This window comes from Idiotropiscis lumnitzeri, chromosome 2 (assembly GCF_059441095.1).
Source record: "Idiotropiscis lumnitzeri isolate Australia: NSW breed Sydney's pygmy pipehorse chromosome 2, RoL_Ilum_1.0, whole genome shotgun sequence".
NCBI classification, from domain to species: Eukaryota; Metazoa; Chordata; class Actinopteri; order Syngnathiformes; family Syngnathidae; genus Idiotropiscis; species Idiotropiscis lumnitzeri.
In genome coordinates, this window is record NC_142392.1 from 32,820,322 (window position 1) to 32,827,991 (window position 7,670).

Here is a 7,670-nt window from a genome sequence, read left to right on the forward strand (position 1 = left end):
TGAAGAGGCCGGTGTGCACAACGTATAAGAGCGGGTCTTCCGTACGTGCAACGTGTCCTGCTGACATATAGCGCTGCACCTCTGAGTGCGCACAAGGCAGAAAACTTGCGTTTACCAGTGACGTCTTCCATCTTGCGGATATTTAACGCAGAGTAACGCGCCAATAACTCGATGCTTGTTTTGAGCGTGCATCCTGTTGACAGATACGCTTCCTTATAAACACAGTTTGGTGCGCGACCGCTGTGTCGACACGGTTCTGATAGTGGTCACGTGACTTTCTTAAAGCAGTACGCTCACCGACACGGGTTTGCCCTGGAAGCTCGGCGCACGCATCGACGCCTCAGTGTCGCTGGACCCATCACTAGTTCTCGGGAACCTTCACAAGACTCCTCCAGTTCCCCCTCACTCTTTGTCCATCCTTTGTTTCCACAATGTAAGATCTCGGACACGAGACAGTTTTCCGCACCGAGAAAACATGTTTCTAAACGAGTTACGACCTAATACGATTTATATAACTCCTTGAATAACACGATTCGGTTTTAGAGGGACCGCAGAACCCTTAATTTACACTACCGTGCTATCCGCAGGGGAAACCCAGTTTCCCGAGAAACCCAGTTTCTCTATGAGTTATGGCCTAATTCCATTGATATAACTCTTTAGACTAGCACGATCCAGTTTATCACACCGTACTGGTCAACGGCGCGCGCCTAGTCCATCAGCGTGAAGTTGGCGCTCCATTTCTTGCAAAAATAGGGTGAAATAGTTTGTTTCGTTTGTGCTGCATCTGTGCTCGTTTGTGCTGTTAAAATTTCCGTTTGTGCTGCTTCGGTTCCAGAGATATTACACTTTTTTATTTCGAGTGGTGACATCACCCAGCCCCCCACTTTCATCCAAATGGGTCGGGAATGGTGCCATTCGTTTGTGCTTGTTTGTGCTGTTAAAAGTTTCGTTTGTGTTGCTCCGGTTCGATAGATATTACACGTTTTAATTCACGCGGTGACGTCACAAACACTAACGCTCCGGCGTCAGTCTATTTTGTTTTGGATGCTGTCGAACAAGGAGCTAGGTATCGCGCTACCGCGTTCAGCTAATCACTTGAATCACTCGTATTTGTTATTAATTCCAGGTTATAAACTAGTTCCTGGAATGAACCGATGTTTTGCATGTTTCTGCGCATTTTACATTCTTCATGATCCTGGAAAGCAACTGTTGCCGGACGAACTTCAGGTAAACATGTCACACTCACTGTTGTAGCTTTTTTTTGCTAGCATGCAATAATCTTAAAATCTTCCTGTTTTCACTGCTGTCCATTACTTTAAATTCGATCTTATTTCTTTTAATATGTTGTTCTGCTGCTCACGTGTTTATTTCATCAGTAGTCATTAAAGCTATGTGATTATTTCTTAAATTATAGCAGACGTGAGGCCGAAACTTATCCCTTGATCTATTTTGAAATAAAAACAACATAAACACACCCCTCGATGTAGCATTCCCTCATTTGAGAACAACTGAATTAATATAAAAACAGTCCATGCGTAATTGATGAGAGTCTGTAGAGAAAGCTTTATATGTAAAAACAAACAGCAACAAACAAAACACCAAACTATTTACATTGCAACAATTAAGCAATCACTGCTTTGTGAAGAACAAAGCATGTGGGAAGATCTTTGTCCTTTCTGATGCTGCTTTCACTCCACTTTCCAGGTCATTGTACATCTCCTAGGCAAAAGCAGCCCTCCTGCAGTATGCCACATAATGTCCAAGAGAATCCTGGGTCAAACCTCTTTGAAATCCTATGACTGCTCTCAAAGTAAACATATTCTCTTGCAGCACCAGACTAGAGGGAATTTCAAGCAGGGCAACTTCTGTCCCACTCGTACCAAGGTCGGTGTCAATCCACAAACATTCTCCCAGACTGTAGCTGTGGGAAACATTTGCCGAACACAGAGCCTTTCCTGTACTGTTGTCTTGCTTTTTAAATGTAGATGGACACTGAGATGCATTTTGGATTGGTCGGAGGCAAGTAGAGTCAGGAAGGCTCAGTCCTTCTTCAGCAGCAGTCTGAAGATGAGTCATGCCACAGGTCTGCAGGACAGCAATGTTGGTACACACAAGCGGAACTTTCCTTATTACTTGAGTGCTTAGGCTGCAGTACGGTGAGGAACATTGTTTTTTCAAGTATACACTTGGAAGATTCCTCATAGCTCTCTCAATCACTGTCGAGATGTGGCATTGTGCATCTATTTGGAGAGCACCAGAGGTTAGGTGGACAGGCTTGAATATTTCTTTCAGGAGTTCTGCCCTCTTGGAATACACGTGTTGTGTCACACCTCGTGTTGCGATGGTTTTTACCAAGTGGAGGAATGGATTGTCACAGGTCTTGCTGCTTACAGCCTTTTCAAATGAAAAGCTGTCACAATAAGAGCAAGAAAGACACTGAAACACGGCATCAAATGCACAAATGTTGAGCACAGCGACTTTCAACTTGGAAAGTTTAACAGGCTGTTGTTGGTTTCCATTTTTCAACAATTGCACCTTGACTTTTTTACGTTCCACGGATGAATCCACATGCAGCCACTCAGGACAAGGAGAGAGATATGAACTCATCTTCCTTTTTTGGGTGGAACTTCTAAGCCTCTCCAGTTCTCAACTTCGGTAATATGAAGATTGTTTGCAGCAGCATCAGATTCATCACCAAGGTCAGCATCATTTTTTACATTTTTTCCCCCACTCTGGGTAGTAGAGACATCGTCAGGTCTTAAGACAGTCGTAGCATCACCTACATCAGCCTTTTCTCTTTTTTGTTTTGCAGCAGAAATCCGCATATTTCCCTCAATGAAGGCAAGATGACGGGCAACAAACCGGTCGACACGAATGGGAAGGCTTTCATGCTTGAAAAGCCCATTTTTTATGTTTTTAAACTCTGCTTCAACAGCTGCCGAACTTGCAGTGATGGTGGTGCTTCGGAAGAGAGGGACCATTCATTACTCCTGTCCAGAGTGGTAAGTAACTTCCCAGTCTGATGATGTGGGGAATAATCTCAGGGAGGAAGTGGATGTTATCTCTGTCTCCCTCAGCCATGGCAAGTGACCTGCTCTCCTCGCATAATTCAGTCACCCACGGTCGAGCATTAGTGTGGATCTGTTGATGCGCCTCGACGGGTTCCTGTGCCTGAACCTCTGTGTCTGGCATGCTGATACAGTCTTCTTGTGCAATTTGTGTTTTTAGGTATTTCTTCCACTTTTCTGATGGGAGAGGGGTTGCAGAACTGTCATTACCTTCGGACTCACTCAGTGCCACAATAGTGATGGCACGTAGAAGTTCTGTTGAATGTTCCACACATTGTGACTTGAGTAGTTGTGCTAATGATCTCACATTAAACTCTTTAACACGATGTCTTTTATTTTTCAGGCAGTCCCACTGGCAGATCATTTTGATGCAGTGTGCAACATCTACCCTGACAAAGCATGGCGGCAGGTTTGCATGCTGATTCCCAAGTAAGACTTTAAAGCACTCATTAATGTAGCTCTTCAAATCGGGATGTGGGGTAAAAGCTTTGACCAGAGATCCAAGAATTGCGAGAGATAAATCACTTACAGCTTCTTTTGGGGCCGGTGCACTTGCATGTATCCATTCTTTTAGCCACCCTGTGATAGCGCCAACATCATGCTTCTCTGATAACATCTGCACCACTGGGACACTACAGCTGTTATTTCCCATCAGAACACCCTGATAAAGGAAGATGTGGCCGGACGAGCCATTCGGTCTCACCAGTTTCTTAACTACTGAGCCAGTAGCATCAAAGCATACAGTTGGATGAGGTTTTTTTTGACAATGTCTTGTACACATGCATTTGTGTTTGACTCCAGTAATGACAGAAGAATTTGTCAAGTCCAATGTCTTTGATGCTCCCACTGTGAGGTGTACTGTACTTTAACAGCTGCAACGACAAAATTGGATTTTTATCACCCAATGCCAAATCATTTCTCTCTTGTTTTGCCTTGCGCAGGGTGGCCAAATTTGGGAGGTGGCTTGGCTCAGGATCTCCGAAGTTCATTAGTGTTGTTGCTTGTGGTGCCCGCCATACATGTGGTTCCATCCTGCCCTCAACAAGTTCCTTGGCTATCTTCACATGCAACTGCCCAGACAGGAATCGCTTTGAGCTGCCAGTGTAATGAGAGTCATCAATGTTCTTGATGTAAACAGTTGAGCATCATTGGACCGTCGAGTTCAGGCTCGCTGTCGCAATTGATGTCAAGATGGCCATGACATTCCCTGCAGTGTCCTCTAATTTCAATATACAGTGGAACCTCGGTTCTCGACCATAATCCGTTCCTGAACCCTGTTCGAAAAGCGAATTGTTCGAACACCGAAACCATTCCTTTACTGCTTGCACTGACTTTCTTTGGAGGCATGATTAGGGGCTAAAACACTTCGTACACCTCTATAAAACGCGAGAGCAAAACGCAGCACGTCCGCACGCGACAACAGTTGATCACGAAGAGAGCAAGAGAGCGATCTACACCCGTACGCCGCTCAGCATCCCACCCTCGCGTACGCACTCACGCGTCATACCGGCGTTCGAACTCTGATGTTTGTTCGAACTGCGAAGCAAGAATTTCTCTATTTTTTTGTTCGGACTCCGATTTGTTCGAACTCAGAGTCGTTCGAGAACCGAGGTTCCACTGTAATTATTTGTGACTAATGGATAGACTCGACCGAGTTGTGTGCTGTGTGGGCAGCGTGGGTTCAGTTTCCACTCAGTGACGGTGTCTATGTCCGTCCTGTGACTGGCTGGCAACCAGCTTAGGGGGTTGTGCGCTTTTCGCCCGTAGTCAGCTGGGATAGGGTCCAGCACCCTCCCGCGACCCTGTACAGGATAAGCGGTGTGGATAATGACATGACATTAATGATAGCCTAATCATTCAATTGTTGCACCTTTTCTTGCCTGATGACGACCGTTTTATTGCGTGCTACTTTTCAAACTTGTAACGATGCACTCTTGTATTTATTCTTCCACCTTCCCCCTGTGTTTTCCAACAGGTAAGCTGTGACCTTTCCTGTCTTTGTCACTCCATGCACTGGCAAGTACCGCGGGCAGTCCTGGCCAGGCGGAAAGGGGCAGTACTCGTAAACTGTGCTGCTTCTGGAGACCCCATGGCTGCGGGCCCACCATCTCCCTCTGCGAGCAACCGAAAGCTCACACTGGTGGAGTTGATTTTATACTACCTGTTGATCTTGCTGGTTTCTGGGCTGCAACCAACAACGGGTCAGAGGGTCTACACCAACACATGAGCTGTCCACATACCAGGAGGTCGGGAGGAAGCAGAACAAATTGCCATTAAACAAGGGTTCCTCAACTACGGACATGTAAGTTCAACAACTCTGCTCTTAGTGTTCTGGTTTGCACAGGTGAAGGGTAAAAAACACAAAATGGAGACAAAGACACAGCTTCTTACGACATTTCCACCTTGAAAAGCACCAGCTTCAAAATATTGAGTAAACATCTGACACAAACCCAGGTTAACATGCATTTAAAGAATTTGGTCATTTTTCCTCTAGAGAACATCCCAGGAAGCTGCCGCACCGTTTTACTGGAAATGTCAGAACAGGTTACCAAAGCAGAATAGTGGCAATTAGACTATTATTATTATTATTTCATTGTATTTTCATTTTTTTCTATCATTCATCAGCAACATTTGTTTGCCTTTTTTAAGGTCTCCAGTTAATTAAAAGTAGGATTCAAGCAGAACAGAAAAAAGGTTCCGAAACGCTTTGATCATTTTCATGAAGGGTTGCTTAAAAATTGACATTCAGTCAAGAACAACGCATTGCTACATGCATAAAAAGTGAAAAAAAAATGGTTGTGCGGTTGAAAACCACGGGGTAAAACTAAAAGTGATGCGTTTTCTTACATGAAATCAAGCTCAAATCTAACACAGACATTACTGAAGCACGAAGACAGTGTCATTCCTTGGCCATATGTTCAGATTTACAATATGTTGCTTTGAAAGTCAAGTCGGGCTTTCTGAATAGGCAGACGCAGACGCACTAATGGAAACTGTTTTTGATTTGGTTTGTGCAGCAGCATAATTGAGCAGAAGTCTCCATTTTGTGTTTTTTACCCTTCACCTGTGCAAACCAGAACACTAAGAGCAGAGTTGTTGAACTTACATGTCCGTAGTTGTTTAATGGCAATTTGTTCTGCTTCCTCCCGACCTCCTGGTATGTGGACAGCTCATGTGATGGTGTAGACCCTCTGACCCGCTGTTGGTTGCAGCCCAGAAACCAGCAAGATCAACAGGTAGTATAAAATCAACTCCACCAGTGTGAGCTTTCGGTTGCTCGCAGAGGGAGATGGTGGGCCCGCAGCCATGGGGTCTCCAGAAGCAGCACAGTTTACGAGTACTGCCCCTTTCCGCCTGGCCAGGACTGCCCGCGGTACTTGCCAGTGCATGGAGTGACAAAGACAGGAAAGGTCACAGCTTACCTGTTGGAAAACACAGGGGGAAGGTGGAAGAATAAATACAAGAATGCATCGTTACAAGTTTGAAAAGTAGCACGCAATAAAACGGTCGTCATCAGGCAAGAAAAGGTGCAACAATTGAATGATTAGGCTATCATTAATGTCATGTCATTATCCACACCGCTTATCCTGTACAGGGTCGCGGGAGCCTATCCCAGCTGACTCCGGGGCGAAAAGCGCACAACACCCTAAGCTGTTTGTCAGCCAGTCACAGGACGGACATAGACAAAGTCACTGAGTGGAAACTGAACCCACGCTGCCCGCACAGCACCCAACTCGGTCGAGTCGAGTGTACCACTACACCTTCAGTGACCGCTATAATTAATCTGGAATCAAATGTTAAGTATTTTGATAATCGGTTAATCGTTGAGAGACACTACTTAAAATTCAAATTGCCCAAGTCCTGATTTCAGCCTCTTGAAAGTTAATTTTCTCTGCTTTGTGACTCAGAATAAGACGGGCAAACACCGGCATTTACTTTGGAAAACAATGATAAACATTTCTGACTAATTTCTGACATGTTACTATAGTCACAAAGTGAATCATTTACAATGCATGGAAAAAGTGGGACTATTTTACAGTTCATGCTGAGTTTCTAGAAAGTCAGCCTGGACCATTTGACTGACCTACGGTCAAAAGTCACGGCTCAAACTGTGAAATTAATGCCAATACCACATGATCGATGGCCAGCGTGTTAAAAACAATGGTAATATTATCGTGCATCACTGGTAAATAATACATTGTGAAATTCAAGACACGCACCCAACAACCCGAGAGATATTTTTCAAATAATCAAAATACAGAGAATGAGAATGAGGTTTATTTGCGAAAATGCGTCTATCTTTTATGTTGCCTGTTTTCCTTTTAAAAAAATTAAACACGCCAAGACAAACAAAAATTAATATGAACAAATTCCTGCCATCTTTTTTGTTAATATATCACAGTCATGTCTCCTACAAAAGAAACAAAAAACAAAGGCAGAGAATAAGCATATTATTGTTATTGTTTTAATAGTTTGCTGAAGTCTCGCTGCAAAAGATGTTAACAGTAGCTATTAGTAAGAATTTTGTCAGGATAATAAATCATCAAGTCAGATTTAAAAAAAAAAGAAAAGTAAATTAAGGATGAAAAAGACTGTCAAATC

The 7,670-nt window shown here is 43.9% G+C and overlaps 1 pseudogene; it reads left to right on the forward strand.

The window, feature by feature from the left end:
* The first annotated feature begins 1,679 nt into the window (after positions 1–1,679).
* Positions 1,680–6,464, forward strand: LOC148342345 (uncharacterized; annotated as a pseudogene).
* Positions 6,465–7,670: the final 1,206 nt, after the last annotated feature.